A 15,937-nucleotide genomic window follows, 5' to 3' on the forward strand; every position below is an offset into this window, starting at 1 on the left:
TAAATGCATTAAACTGTGATAGAGGTTCACTCTGTGTATGTATTAAACTGTGATAGTGGGTCACTATGTAAATGTATTAAACTGTGATAAAGGATCACTCTGTAAATGTATTAAACTGGGATAGAGGTTCACTCTGTAAATGTATTAATCTGTGATAGAGGATCACTCTGTAAATGTATTAAACTGTGATAGTGATAGAGGATCCCATTGTAAATGTATTAAACTGTGATAGAGGTTCACTCTGTAAATGTATTAAACTGTGATAGTGATAGAGGATCACTCTGTAAATGTATTAAACTGTGATAGAGGTTCACTCTGTAAATGTATTAAACTGTGATAGAGGATCACTTTGTAAATGTATTAATCTGTTATAAAGGTTCACTCTGTAAATGTATTAAACTGTGATAGTGATAGAGGATCACTCTGTAAATGCATTAAACTGTGATAGAGGTTCACTCTGTTTAAGTATTAAACTGTGATAGTGGGTCACTATGTAAATGTATTAAACTGTGATAAAGGATCACTCTGTAAATGTATTAAACTGGGATAGAGGTTCACTCTGTAAATGTATTAATCTGTGATAGATGATCACTCTGTAAATGTATTAAACTGTGATAGTGATAGAGGATCCCATTGTAAATGTATTAAACTGTGATAGAGGTTCACTCTGTAAATGTATTAAACTGTGATAGTGATAGAGGATCACTCTGTAAATGTATTAAACTGTGATAGAGGTTCACTCTGTAAATGTATTAAACAGGGATAGAGGTTCACTCTGAAAAATGTATTAAACTGTGATAGAGGTTCACTCTGTAAATGTATTAAACTGTGATAGGGATAGAGGACTACTTTGTAAATGTATTAAACTGTGATAGGGATAAAGGATCTGTCACGGCTGTCTGAAGAAGAGGACCAAGATGCAGCGTTTGTTTTCCACATATTTATTATAACTGTGAAACTGAAGGCAATACATAAATAAACTAAATATTCAAAAAACAACAAACCGTGACGCAGAGAGGTAAACACACTACTCAAAAGATAATCACCCACAAAACACAAGTGAAACAAACATCAACTAAATATGGCCTCCAATTAGAGACAACAACAACCAGCTTCCTCTAATAGGAGGTCAACCCAAATAGAAAACTAGAATAAACATAGAAATAGAAACATAGAACAAAACCAAAAATACCCCCTGTCACGCCCTGACCTACTCTACCATAGAAAATGACAACTTACTATGGTCAGGACGTGACAGGATCACTTTGTAAATGTATTAAACTGTGCATTTGACCAATTCCAGTCCCCTTCTTCCTGGGGATACTTTTTGAGAAGCTCTGTTCTGAGATACTCAGTTCTGGTGACCAAATAAAAGTACATTCTACTCCAGAATGTATCAAAATAAAATGATGCTGACACCATCTAAAATATAATTTCCACCTCTAGAAATGAGCCTAATAAGATATTGGTAAAAATGTTAAATGATTTTAACACATTGGACCAAAAAACCTGTATGGATGGTATATTATCAGCTATTAGCAATACGCAGTATCACCTGCAACCCAACGGATGCAGCATAGTGGCTATAAATACATAGGCTGAAGCATGGGGTTTGTCTATCTACATTATCTCCTGTATCAACTGATGCAGCATAGTGGCTATAAATACATAGGCTGAAGCATGGGGTTTGTCTATCTACATTATCACCTGTATCAACATGCAGCAGTGTCGACATGGTCTGATAAACACTCCTAACAACCAGACCACTAGGAGGTGTCCACATGGTCTGATAAACACTCCTAACAACCCCACCACTAGGAGGTATCCACATGGTCTGATAAACACTCCTAACAACCCCACCACTAGGAGGTGTCCACATGGTCTGATAAACACTTCTAACAACCCCACCACTAGGAGGTGTCCACATGGTCTGATAAACACTCCTAACAACCCCACCACTAGGAGGTGTCCACATGGTCTGATAAACACTCCTAACAACCCCACCACTAGGAGGTGTCCACATGGTCTGATAAACACTTCTAACAACCAGACCACTAGGAGGTGTCCACTTGGTCTGATAAACACTTCTAACAACCCCACCACTAGGAGGTGTCCACATGGTCTGATAAACACTCCTAACAACCCCACCACTAGGATGTGTCCACATGGTCTGATAAACACTCCTAACAACCCCACCACTAGGAGGTGTCCACATGGTCTGATAAACAGTCCTAACAACCCCACCACTAGGAGGTGTCCACATGGTCTGATAAACACTCCTAACAACCCCACCACTAGGAAGTGTCCACATGGTCCTAAAGCATACCGTTACATCATTTTGTATCACATTTCAGTGATTAAACTGTTCAGATTGCTTGCGATTAGAGTGTTGTGCCAGTAACCAAAAGGACACTGGTTCAAATACCTGAGCTGGATGATGAATGTGTGAATTATCTTGTCATCTTTTTGGGTAACCACAATGGAACATCTTTAAGGACATAAACTGGCAGAACAGGTTTCAGCAAAGTATGGAGTCATTGTTTTCAGGAAGGTGTACCTATGGCGATAGGAGAGAGGAGGCAGACCAAGGGCAAGGGTAGCCACCTGAACTACTGCCCTACAAAGATAAACAGCAGTCAACACAAACAGTGAATCTGAAAAAAATGGCCTTAAAGTTTGTTTTCTATCCATGCATATCAGCTATGTCCAATGATCTGACCTATGACCCCTAAAATACTGATACTACACTCTGCCTTGGTATGACCTTAAACAGCTGTCTGGGTAATGAAACAGCAAAGTGCAGCATGTAGAAATCTAAATGTGTTGATCCAGCTTTCTTGTTGTTTTTCTGTTTGATGGAAACAGTTTGAGAGTTCTAACTACATTCCAACTGTATTTAATGGTGTTATGTAGTTGTGTTGTCATGTTGTGAATGTTGTATTGTAGTAACCCTCAACTGTATATAATGGTGTTATGTAGTTGTGTTGTCATGTTGTGAATGTTGTATTGTAGTAACCAACTGTATTTAATGGTGTTATGTAGTTGTGTTGTCATGTTGTGAATGTTGTATTGTAGTAGCCAACTGTATTTAATGGTGTTATGTAGTTGTGTTGTCATGTTGTGAATGTTGTATTGTAGTAACTCTCAACTGTATTTAATGGTGTTATGTAGTTGTGTTGTCATGTTGTGAATGTTGTATTGTAGTAACCAACTGTATTTAATGGTGTTATGTAGTTGTGTTGTCATGTTGTGAATGTTGTATTGTAGTAACCAACTGTATTTAATGGTGCTATGTAGTTGTGTTGTCATGTTGTGAATGTTGTATTGTAGTAAACCTCAACTGTATTTAATGGTGTTATGTAGTTGTGTTGTCATGTTGTGAATGTTGTATTGCAGTAGGCCTAACCCTCACCAATTTTTCCAGTGACGGAGAGAGACACCAAACAAGACACAGAGACAGCAACAGAAGAATAGATTATGATTGCGAGAGACACCAGACAAGACACAGAGACAGCAACAGAAAAATAGGATATGATGGGGAGAGACACCAGACAAGACACAGAGACATTAACAGATGACACAGAGAAAGTGAGGGAGAGAGACACCAGACAAGACACGGAAACAGCAACAGACGACACAGAGAAAGTGATGGAGAGAGGCAGAGGAGGGGAGAGCAAACAGCAGACTGTATCAGTAAGCTGCTATAGGGATTCTAATTACTGCATTGTGTGTGTGTGTGAGAGAGAGAGTTTAGGTGTTGTAGGATTCTTTAATCAGTGTGGCTCATTGGACAGGTCGGAGTCTATGTTTGAAGTTGTGGAGTGTTTTTTGGCAATACACTTTAGATGTATTCAAGGATTTAGCTGTTGAAATTCTGTCCTGGACACCCCTACTGGCTATGGGCTAAGCCACCAATGTCTTCAAATCCTAGGGGAGAGAGGAGGTGCTACCCCTGGGGAGAGAGGAGCTGCTACCCCTAGGGAGAGAGGAGCTGCTACCCCTGGGGAGAGAGGAGATGCTACCCCTGGTGAGAGAGGAGCTGCTGCCCCTAGGGAGAGAGTGGAGGTGCTACCCCTGGGGAGAGAGGAGCTGCTACCCCTGGGGAGAGAGGAGCTGCTACCCCTGGGGAGAGAGAGGAGTTGCTATCAGGAGAGACTGCGACCCTGCTCTATAAGAGCTTAACGATTGGTGATTGTTGGGGCTCGTTTTGTCAGGAGCTTCAGTGATGAAGACTGCTGAACTTGCTGATGTTTCACAATATGCCATGGCCGTCTCAGTCACCAGGTCTCAACACAATTGTACACCACCATCAATAAAACACCAAATTATCGAATTTATTGTGGAAGAATGGTGTCACATCCCTCCAATAGAGTTCCAGACAGTTGTAGAATGTATGCCAAGGCACATTGTAAGAGCTATGAAGAGAAGGAGTCTTAGCGAGAACAGGCAGAACCTGATATGTAAATGAGCAGAGCAAAGGAAAGTAACTTCGACGACCGAATGATCATTCAGACTCTGTTTCTATGGAGAGAGAGATTAAAGGTAAGACGGCGATTGTTATGTGTATTCATATAGTTGATGGTATTGTTATGTGTATTCATATAGTTGATGATATTATGTGTATTCATATATTTGATGATATTTTTGGTGGACAGAGTTATAATAGTCCTACTCTCCTTAAAATGTTTTTGATATAAATTAGATGCGTGGGGTGAATTCGTTCTGTGCCCATCTGTGTGCTCCAGGGTGATCGCTCCTACACTATCTAGAATCTAAAAGGTTTCTTTGGCTGTCCCCATAGGATAGCCCTTTGTAGAACCCTTTTTGGTACTAGGTAGAACCCTTTTGGGTTCCATGCAGAACCCTTTCCACAGAGGGTCCTACATGGAAGCCAGAAGGGTTCTACCTGGAACCCAAAAGCGTTCTCCTATGGGGACAGCCAGAGGACCCGTTTGGAACCCTTTTTTAAAAAAAAATTATACTGGATCATAGGTCTATAGACTTGTCTTCTTAAAACAGGCTTAAAACACAACAAGCAACAAACAATGTTTTTTTCTTTCTAATCTACTGTTATTGCTTTTCCCTCAGGAAGGTATGTTGTGTGAAAGAGAGACAACTAAATATTGTGGAGAGACTAACAACAACTTACACTTGCTCAAAACAGATTGTGTGTATTCATTAGTGCCGACCACAACAAAACGTTTGGTAACAGAAAACGTTTAGGTTCACGTTGTACAGCATTTGGAGTAAACTTTTTATGCAACGTTGCAAAACTGTTGGCTGTGGTGTAAACTAATGAATACAACCCAGTTTGTAGCCTACGACTCGGCTGTTGATACCTGCCTGATGCTGAAACCTGAACGTAGCCTGAGCGGTATACTATGATGCAAGCTAGATATACTGGTTTTCTAAAGCTAGCCAGCTTCAGTTAGCTTCACATTCCAGCTCAGGCCTCATCCATCAGAATATACAGAGTGCTGGTCATCAGGAAGCTGCTCTCTCAGCAGAACAGAAAATATCTCAATGACTTGACATGTTCTGGTTGTGAATTCAGGCTACAAGGTGAGAATCCTGCCAGGGATTATTGTTAAATACTTATTTCCCTCATTAAAATGCAAATCATTTTATAACATTTCAACATGCATTTTTCTGGATTTTTTTGTTGTTATTCTGTCTCTCACTGTTCAAATAAACTTACCATTAAGATTATAGACTGATAATTTCTTTGTCAGTGGGCAAACGTACAAAATCAGCATGGGATTAAATCATTTTTCCCCCTCGCTGTATGTAGGCCATAGCTGAGGTATAGATCTTGATCTGCATATCACTAACAAACCACTACTATACATTATAACCTAGCCTACTTTACATAATATAAAATCAGATCAATCATGTCCGTTTTAGCACTTCTGTCTACATTCTCAGGAACATTTAGAAAATAACATATTGAAAGACAATAAATTGCCTACTTTTAATTACTAAAAATAATTGTGAGACATGGCCTTGTGTTGTTGTACAGTCTAGAACTAACAAACAGTAACTTATTATTATTACTGACAATTGCTGTCACGTTTTCTGGAAAGAATGTCGGACCAAGGCGCAGCGGATGTTGAGTTCCACATATTTTAATAAAATTAAGTGAAACTTAGCAAAGACAAAAACAAATAAACAATAAACTAACAACGAACTGTGACTACAGAGATGCTACGTGCACTAACTTAAAACACAATATCACATAAACACAGGTGGGAAAAACAGCTACTTAAATATGTGGACCTCTCAGGAGGTTCCAGACCGTGGACCGTCTCAGGAGGTTTCGAACCGTGGACCGTCTCAGGAGGTTCCGGACCGTGGACCGTCTCAGGAGGTTCCGGACCGTGGGCCGTTGTTGGAGGTTCTGGACCGTGGACCGTCTCAGGAGGTTCCGGACCGTGGACCGTCTCAGGAGGTTCCGGACCGTGGACCGTCTCAGGAGGTTCCGGACCGTGGGCCGTCTCAGGAGGTTCCGGACCGTGAAACATTGTTGGAGGTTCTGGACTGGGAACCGTCGCCGGAAGCTCTGGACTGGGAACCGTCGCCGGAAGCTCTGGACTGGGAACCGTCGCAGGAAGCTCTGGACTGGGAACCATCACCGGAAGCTCTGGACTGGGGATCATCGCAGGAAGCCTGGTGCGTGGGGCCGGCACTGGTGGTACCGGACTGGTGACACGCACCTCAGGGCAAGCGGGAGGAGCAGGCACAGGACACACCGGACTGGGAAGGCGCACTGGAGGCCTAGTGCGTGGAGCCGGGACAGGTGGTGCCAGACTGGTGATACGCACTTCAGGGCGAGTGCGGGGAGCAGGCACAGGACTTACCGGACTGGGGACACGCACTTCAGAGAGAGTGCGAGGAGCAGGCACAGACGTACTGGACTGGGAAGGCGCACTTGAGGGAGAGTGCGAGGAGCAGGCACAGGACGTACCGGACTGGGGACACGCACTTCAGGGAGAGTGCGAGGAGGAGACACATAACGTACCGGACGGGAGAGGTGCACTTGAGGCCAGAAGTGTGGAACCAGCACAGGTTGCACCAGACTGCTAACCGGATCCTTTGGTCGGATGTTGAGCAGAACACACTTGCCCAAAATCTCTCTCATCTCACTCTCTCCCAACTTCACCATTGCCTCCCTTACAGTCTCTGGCTCTTCCCTCTGCTCAGTCGCCAGCTCCATGTGTCCCCCCCAAAAAAATAAACTTGGGGTTGTCCTTGGGCTTTCTGTAGCCGCGAACCCTGTCGTTGTCGCTGTCCTCCATTATCTCTTTCCGATGTCCAGAAATCCTTCACCTGGTGAACACGCTGCTTGGTCCTGGTTTGATGGGATATTCTGTCACGTTCGCTGGAATAAATGTCGGACCAAGGTGCAGCGGATGTTGAGTTCCACATAATTTAATAAAATAAAGTGAAACTTAGCAAAGACAAATACAAATAAACAATAAACTAACAACGAACTGTGACTACAGAGATGCTACGTGCACTAACTCAAAACACAATATCCCATAAACACAGGTGGGAAAAACAGCTACTTAAATATGATCCCCAATTAGAGACAACGGTTACCAGCTGCCTCTAATTGGGAATCATACAAATCACCAACATAGAAAATAAACAAGAACACCACATAGAACTAAATAAACTAGATCACCCCCAGTCACGCCCTGACCCACTTCACCATAGAGAAACAATCGCTCTCTATGGTCAGTGTGTGACAATTGCCATGGAGATTAAATTTCACAACTACATTTTCATGTGATGCATTAATTGTTTTGATATGTCTGTTCGTAAATGTTTCATAAGAGATAATGAATAAATGATAACAATTCACATTCAAGAATTACTGTGTTAACCACATGTTGGATCTCTGTTTAGGGGTCAGTGCTCTAAAATGAGTCTCTCTGGGGAGAGAGAGGAGGGGGGGCCCTGCCTCTAAAATGAGTCTCATTGGGGAACATGACACCAAAGCTAAGAGGTGAGATGACAATAGTCAATGTTCTTATATTGTTTATTTGACTGTGATATGTGGTTGTCTCAGCTAGCTATCTTAAGATGAATGCACTTCTTGTAAATCTCTCTTGATAAGAGCATCTGCTAAATCAGGGGTTCTCAATCCGGGTTCTATGGAGGTACTGCAGGGGTTCCGCGTCACCCTGACTGTACTCGTTACAATGTAAGACATTTGATAGAATTTTCACATGACACAACCACTTTGCCTACTCTTAATTATTGCCTAATATAATGGAATGCATATTTTCTTTACGAATTCTGATCGTTGTTACAAGCAGAATGTTGACAATATTACCGTTATATCAACACACTCTTCACACCCGTTTAACAACTCTAAATAGCTTTGGCATAGTAGGCATCAAGTCCCTTGCAAATAATGTTGCCTACAACGTTGCATACAATGTTCATTTTCATCAAACACATATTACGCCCTAGATGCCTTGAATTTGCCTAATTTATAGCAATGCCCAATTTAAGATTGTTTTTTAACAAAGTGATGTTGCGCTCCAAAGGGAGAACTTGAAATAACATGATGTAGATAATTAAATAATCAAAAGGAAAACGTGTTTATTATACACTCTTAAAAAAGAAGGTTCTTATCGAACCAAAAAGGCTTCTATCACTTCGTTAATATATGGAATCCCTAAAAGTTATATATATTTTGGGGTTCAGTGAAGAAGAACCTCTAGAGTTCTGATCAACAAAAGGTTAATGTTTTGAAGATGTGAATCCAGCAGCCCTCCAGTGGTCAGAACAAGTCCACCCTTTTTTTTCTAACGCCCGGCCTGGGATTCGAACCAGCCACCTTTCAGCCACAGGTCCAACTCCTGCCACAGCTTCAACCTTTTAGCCGTGTCGTGGAAATATTCTGTCAATAATATTTTGCAAATACTGGAGCTTGTAAATTCAATAGACCTTTACTACAATGTAACAAGGGCCGAGTTTGTTAAACCCTCTCTGGGATATGTGGGACGGTAACGTCTCACCTGGCCAACGTCCAGTGAAAATGCAGAGCACCAAATTCAAATAAATTACTATAACATTTTTACATTCTTATCCAGAGCGACTTACACATTGGTGCATTCACCTTATGATATCCAGTGGAACAACCACTTTACAATAGTACATCTCTATCTTTTTCGTTTTTTGGGGGGGGGTAAGAAGGATTACTTTATCCTATCCCAGGTATTCCTTAAAGAGGTGGGGTTTCAGGTGTCTACGGAAGGTGGTGATTGACTCTGCTGTCCTGGCGTCGTGAGGGAGCTTGTTCCACCATTGGGGTGCCAGAGCAGCGAACAGTTTTGACTGGGCTGAGCGGGAACTGTGCTTCCGCAGAGATAGGGGGGCCAGCAGGCCAGAGGTGGATGAACGCAGTGCCCTTGTTTGGGTGTAGGGCCTGATCAGAGCCTGAAGGTACGGAGGTGCCGTTCCCCTCACAGCTCCGTAGGCAAGCACCATGGTCTTGTAGCAGATGCGAGCTTCAACTGGAAGCCAGTGGAGTGTGCGGAGGAGCGGGGTGACGTGAAAGAACTTGGGAAGGTTGAACACCAGACGGGCTGCGGCATTCTAAATGAGTTGTAGGGGTTTAATGGCACAGGCAGGGAGCCACGCCAACAGCAAGTTACAGTAATCCAGACGGGAGATGACAAGTGTCTGGATTAGGACCTGCGCCGCTTCCTGTGTAAGGCAGGGTCGTACTCTGCGAATGTTGTAGAGCATGAACCTACAGGATCGGGTCACCGCCTTGATGTTAGCAAGGGTCACCGCCTTGACGTTCAATACCGGAGGAAAACAAAGTGGAGCGAGTGTTCTGGTTGCGCGCCTCTATCAAAGAGTACACTTCTCTCATTCTGAACAGGGTTACTTCTTCATTTCTCAAAGGAAAAACCTCAACCAATTTCTAAAGACTGTTGACATCCAGTGGAAGTGATAGGAACTGCAATCAAGTCGCTTAGAAATCTGGAATCCCAATGAAATCACATTGAAAAGAGAGTGACCTCAAAAAATTAATTCTGAATGGTTTGTCCTTGGGGTTTTGCTTGCCAAATAAGTTCTGTTATACTCACAGACGTTATTCAAACAGTTTTAGAAACTTCAGAGTGTTTTCTATCCAAATCGACTAATAATATGCATATCTTAGATTCTGGGACTGAGTAGCAGGCAGTTTACTATGGGCACGCTTGTCATCCGGACGTCAAAATACTGCCCCCTAGGCCAAAGAAGTTGTTAATGAAATAACTGTTTTTCAAAGTCTGAGCACCCTCCCTTTATACAGTTTCAAGCACACACACACTTCTCATAGATTTTTCCTTTAAATGAATCATTACTCTTGTTGGCTTTACACCACTATTATCTTACACACTAAGTTCTTTCTCCAGGACGCACTTCCTTACACCCGTACGTATCATTAAACACTCTGGGTGGCTTTCTCATGCCCCTCCTGATAAAAAAAACACTCTACAAATCACTGGGCTAATTATATTGGTGGTGCAATCTTAAAAGTTTGGAAAAATCTACAAATCACCAAATCTTAACAGTTTAGAAAACTCTACAAATCACTAAACCAATTTAGCGCAACCTTGACAGTATGTTTAAATAATAATAGGGTCCCCTGCTTGGCAAAAGTCCTAAGTACTTTAAGTGTATCAGCATTCACCAGGTTATATTCATATTTGCATTCATTCTATTAATTATAACACTTCCTATCCAGGTGTCTACTTCTTTTATATATGTGCTTGTCTCATGCTATACAGGTATTATTATAGGTTCCTTTAAAGTTTTTAATAATTCCATTTCATTACATTTTTATTTCACCATATGCTACCAAAAACTATCATAGCCGCTCTGCGAAAACCTGAGTTAATCTTCAGAAATAAGCATGAGTTAATCTACCAAAATGAAGACAAAATGCTATGCAGACATACATGGTATCACTTGTTATACATAAATATTATACAAAAATCATTGCCAAAAGCACAAGACATATATTATTTATGGATTTATCATATCAAATATCAAAACATTATTTTTAACTACTACAAAGCATTTACATGTGGAGCAGGAACTACTGACTCGCTGCATTATTCTATAGTATTATCAAGACACCTGCTGTTAACTCTTAACTACTTAGGACAGCTCACGAGGTGTCCTAAATATCTGCCGACTAGGTGGGACTAGAGACTAGAGACTTCATGCATAGCTTTAATTTATACCCATAAGTGTAAAATGTCTTTATTCTCAGCACTTATATGACCAATTCTCTACTCTGAGACGCTTTGTGGATATGGGCCCAGATCTCAAAATATTGTTTATAAAAAACGTATAATATTTGTTTAACATAATCATAAAAAAATGAATATTACTAATGTAACCCACTGTAAAGACTGGGTTTAGTTGATTGTGTTGCACTGCCCATTTCCGCGTTCTGGAACTGTCCGTGTCCACGTACGGTGTGGTGCCAATAATGATGGGCAATCCGGTTCTTTTGGCTCCCAAACGGCTCTTTAAAAAAAAAAATGTTTTGATTTTTTTCAGGTCAAACAGTTTGCGACAGTTTGACTATGATTGATGTTAAAACAATTCAAAATAAATTATTAAATTAAATCATACTCTACCTTAACCACAATGATTTTAAAAATGCATTGATTTGTAATGCTATTAAACATTTGCATTTAAAGTATAACTTTTTAATGTATATAAACAAAGTGCATATAAATCTAACAATTCAAAAGGAATACAATCTGAACAGCATAATAATAGAATATTGCACCATATCAAAGAAAAATAAATAACAATGTGCAAAACTGCAGCATCCCACTTAAAACATTAAACTGGTCCCTCTTTTCTCTCTCTTGTGGTGGCTAATTTCTGCATTATCAAACGAGGAGAGTTACAAACACACCAGTCCGAGTTAAACTACGTCTTTAATAGTTAAGATACTTTTGCAAAAGTACTTGACCCCCAATAATGCACTCTCTCGAATGAACCATTGAATGAGGTAATTACACAATGGCTACATAGATATTTTATAGCAAAGATACACCCCCTTCAACGTACATTGACAAACCACAGATACTTAGTAACAGTTCACAAAGGTTACGTTTTGTATGACAGATATCCATAAAACACAGCAGACAGTAACTGCTATGTCAACCTTAGAACCGTCCCTCCCTGGTACGGTATAGAACGAAAACACCATTTCATCCAATGGCATATATCAATTGTCAACTCTAGATACTCCCATCTCAAGCAAACCCCCTCTTGACCCTACTCCTGGACAGGCTCACTGGGGAGTGAGCCTCTAGGCCATATATTATCACAGGATAAGTGTGAGATCTAAGAGAGGACATACAAAGGTCCAGTTACTGCCATAAACCTCCCCACAATAAAGAAAAGGAGGGAGTGACTTGCTCACAGACATTGTGGAGACAAGTCATTGGTTCCCCATTAATCACGCCATCCCTTCACATGGTTTAAGAATAAGTAAAGACACATTCCCATGATGACAAATCTGATCTCTTGTAACGGCCGTCGTCAGAATTAGACCAAGGTGCAGCGGAGGATGTGTTCATCATTAGAATTTTAATTAAAAAAGAGAACATTTTACAAAAATGAAACAAAAACGACCAGAAACAGTCCTGTCAGGAAAACACACTAACAGAATACAATTACCCACAAAACCCAAAGGAAAAACATGCTCCTTATGTGTGACTCCCAATCAGCAACAACGAACTTCAGCGGTGTCTGATTGAGAAACACACACGGCCCAAAACAAAGAAATACAAAAAACTTAGAAAACAAACACAGAACGCCCACCCAATGTAACACCCTGGCCTAACCAAAATAAAGAACAAAAAACCCCTCTCTATGGCCAGGGCGTTACAGTACCCCCCCAAGGTGCGGACTCCGGCCGCAAAACCTGACACTGAAGGGGAGGGTCCGGGTGGGCCTTCTTACGGCGGCGTCTCAGGTGCGGGACGTGGCCTCTGCTCCACCCTCGGCGTCGCCCTCTTAGGTGGCGCACCTGGCCGCGCCGAAGGTCTGGTGGGCGACCCTGACTGCGCCCGGCTGGCGGGCGACCCTGGTTGCGCCCGGCTGGTGGGCGGTGATGGTTGCGCCCGGCTGGCGGGCGACCCTGGTTGCACCCGGCTGGCGGGCGGTGATGGCTGCGCCCGGCTGGCGGGCGGCGAAGGCTGCGCCCGGCTGGCGGGCGGCGATGGCTGCGCCCGGCTGGCGGGCGTCCCTGGCGGCTCCGGCGACACTGACCCAGGATTCACCAGGCTGAGGAGACATTTAAGAGACCTGGCCCTAGGCGCAGGCACAGGCTGGCGGGCGGCTTTGGACCGGCGGGCGGCTCTGGCGGCTTTGGACCGGCGGGCGGCTCTGGCAGCTCCGGACAGGCGGGCGGCTCTTGCGGCTCCGGACAGGCGGGCAGCTCTGGCGGCTCCGGACAGGCGGGCGGCTCTGGCGGCCCCGGATAGGCAGGCGGCTCTGGCGGCTCCAGACAGGCGGGCGGCTCTGGCGGCTCCGGACTGGTGGGCAGCTCTGGCAGCTCCGGACTGGCGGCAGCTCTGGCGGCTCTGGACTGGCGAGACCCACTGGAGGCCTAGTCATAGGAGGCAGCACAGGAGAGACCAGGATGGGGAGACCCACTGGAGGCCTGGTCCGTGGAGCAGGCACAGGACTGACCAGGATGGGGAGACCCACTGGAGGCCTGGTCCGTGGATCCGGCACAGGAGAGACCAGGATGGGGAGACCCACTGGAGGCCTGGTCCGTGGAGGAGGCACAGGCTTAACCAGGATGGGGAGACCCACTGGAGGCCTGGTCCGAGGAGGAGGCACAGGATAATCCCGGCTGTGGGGGAGCACTGGAGTTCTGGTACGGACGCTCTTTACCCACACTCCAGGCTGAATGCCCACTTTGGCCCGGCATGGGCGGAGAGCAGGCATTGGGCAAACTGGACCCTCCCAGCGCCCTGGAGACACAGTGCGCAGAGCCGGTGCAGGATACCCTGGCCCGACAAGGCGCACTGGAGACCAGACGCGCTGAGCTGGCACAACCCGTCCTGGCTCGATGCCTGCCCTCGCATGGCACTTGCGGGGGGGTGGTATGTAGCGCACCGAGCTTTGAACGCGCACTGGGGACACCGTGCGCTCCATAGCATAACACGGTGTCTTACCAGTACCACGCTGCTTCCAGTAAGCACGGGGAGTTGGCTCAGGTCTACCGCCTGACTCCGCCAATCTCCCCGTGTGCCCCCCCCCCCAAAAAAAATTGGGGGCTGCGTCTCGTGTCTGCTGCGCTCCCTTTCCTCATACCAGCGCCTCTCAGCTCTCGCCGCCTCGATCTCCCATTGCGGGCGGCGATAATCCCCAGCTTGAGCCCATGGTCCTTTCCCGTCCAGGATTTCCTCCCAAGTCCACGAATCCTGAACGCTCATCTCCTGGCGCTTCTCCTTCCTCCGCTGCTTGGTCTGTTGTTGGTGGGTAATTCTGTAACGGCTGTCGTCGGAAGAAGACCAAGGTGCAGCGGAGTTAGTGTTCATCATAGACGTTTAATTGACGAAAGAACACTATACAAAAAAACAGGAAAAACAACAGCCAAACAGTACTGACAGGTAACACACTGAACAGAAACAATTACCCACAAAACCCAAAGGAAAAACATGCTCCTTATGTGTGACTCCCAATCAGCAACAACGAACTTCAGCTGTGCCTGATTTGGAGCCACACACGGCCCAAAACAAAGAAATACAAAAAAATTAAAAAAGGAACATAGAACGCCCACCCAATGTAACACCCTGGCCTAACCAAAATAAAGAACAAAAAAAAACTCTCTATGGCCAGGGCGTTACACCTCTCCCCTCTCTGGGCCCCAAGTGTCTGAGCCCCAGCTAAGGGAGACGTGCAACTGAAAAGACACCAGTGTCCAATGGACACTTTCTAATGACAAGTACCTCAAATAAGCATATTATACTTATAAAACATCTTAATTATCTATGTTACCCAACTAATTCTGATTCGTCCACAGCACTCTTCTTTATTGCCATGTTATAAACAGCAGCACATAGCAATGCTGACCATATTTTGCTTTTATGAGAGCAAGCTCATGCAAGCTGCCTCACTTTCGAGGGGCTGATGCGGTTTCTTCTCTCAATAATTATTTGTCCCATTTTTGAGAAGACCCTCTCAGAGGGAACGGATGAGGCCACTATGCAGAGTCTCCCTGTCATGACTTTAGTAAGCCGTGGGTAGTCAGAGGCCTTGTTCTTCCACCAGCTCAGAGGATCTGCAGATCTTTGGAGGAGGGTCTCCACCAAATAGGATCGGACCTCCATTATGGCATCTGCTGAGGGATTCCTTCGTGCTGCATACCCAGTTGCTCTCTCGTCAAACAGCATCCAAACAGCAGACGTTTGTGGCACTACTGCTGGTGCTTCTGCTCCATCTGATCCCTCTTCTTCCTGTTTCCCTGGTACCTGATTCAGCTGACTGCTGGGGCTGTCCCTCCCTGCTAATGAGATTATTGTCACATCCTGACCAGTAATAGGGGTTATTTTGTTATTGTAGTTTGGGGGGTTTTGTTTTATGTGGTTCAGGGTGTGTTTGTGTATGTGTTCATGTAGAGGGGGTATTTGGTTTATATGGTTCAGGGTGGTTGTTTATGTAGAGGGGTATTTGATTTATTAATCCAGGGTTTTGGTTATTGTTCTATGTCAGTTTAGTTCTATGTTCAGTCTAGTCGTTTGTATTTCTATGTTTAGTTAATTGGTGTTGGGGCCTTCAGTTGGAGGCAGCTGTCTATCGTTGCCTCTGATTGAAGGTCCTATAAATAGGTATGTGTTTTGTCATGGGATTTTGTGGGAGATTGTTGCTGTGTATAGCTTTGTGCCTT

The sequence above is a fragment of the Salmo salar genome, unplaced genomic scaffold (genome assembly GCF_905237065.1).
Source record: "Salmo salar unplaced genomic scaffold, Ssal_v3.1, whole genome shotgun sequence".
Taxonomy (NCBI): domain Eukaryota; kingdom Metazoa; phylum Chordata; class Actinopteri; order Salmoniformes; family Salmonidae; genus Salmo; species Salmo salar.